The sequence below is a fragment of the Hipposideros armiger genome, unplaced genomic scaffold (genome assembly GCF_001890085.2).
Source record: "Hipposideros armiger isolate ML-2016 unplaced genomic scaffold, ASM189008v1 scaffold_181, whole genome shotgun sequence".
In the NCBI taxonomy this organism is placed as follows: Eukaryota; Metazoa; Chordata; class Mammalia; order Chiroptera; family Hipposideridae; genus Hipposideros; species Hipposideros armiger.
Window position 1 is genome coordinate 1,501,329 of NW_017731531.1, and position 859 is coordinate 1,502,187.

Sequence of the window (859 nt, forward strand, 5' to 3'; positions counted from 1 at the left end):
TGGCTTTCCATTCTATTTCCCAGGAAGGGAAGAAATGTAAGCATGCTGAGAGGAAATACAAGGTTTTCCTAACCTCTTAATATCGAAAGGTGTTGTCTCTAGGCTCTCAGCAATGCTTTGTAGTCTTGAAAGCATACATTTTAAGGCTCTGGAGATGTGGGTAGGTCAAACAGGAAGTGTGTATCTCCCAGATACACACTTTTTTTAATCTTTTTAAAATCTCGACATCAACATAGAGTGTCCTATATATAAACTCCCAAGAGTGTACAAAAACCAGATTTCTGTGATGTGGAGCAATAACCATCTTTACTGGACCAAGCTGACAATCTTGGAAGCTCTGTCTGGCCATACGGGAATTTATCATTTGAGGCAGATTAGCCTACTTGGAAGTTGGTATCTTAGTGAGGAGAGAGCTTACCCATTAGAGTCTTCACACTGGATGGTGTAATCAGTGGTTAATCTAACTTCCAACTTGCCCCCTGAAAACTATTTAAAGATGTGATTATCTGTTTTCCCAGTTACAGCAAATCCCTTTTTGGGTAGCAAATATTTTCTTCCTGGGAGGGTGCTTAGTATCTGTTAGAAATTAAATCAACTCCACAAATATATACTGAGTACTGACTATATTCAAAGCAGAGCATTAGACGGTGCATTGGAAACAAATGCCATGTACAAAGTTCCTGCCATCAAAATCCTTAGAATTTAGACACAATTATTAAACCTTATTCCTTTTTATGTCCCTAGTGTATAACTCAGTGCATGACTCAAAGGAGGGATTAATAAATGTTAATTAAGTTGCATTGATTATTGCAGAGGAGATAAGCAGAGGAGAGATGTAATTCCCTATGCAGAATATGTT

The 859-nt window shown here is 38.0% G+C and overlaps 1 protein-coding gene across 4 annotated transcripts in view; it reads left to right on the forward strand.

Annotated features, from left to right (window-relative positions):
• SOX6 (SRY-box transcription factor 6) overlaps nucleotides 1-859 on the forward strand; it is a 625,392-nt gene that overhangs the window by 122,756 nt on the left and 501,777 nt on the right. The gene's annotated exons all lie outside the window — the stretch shown is intronic.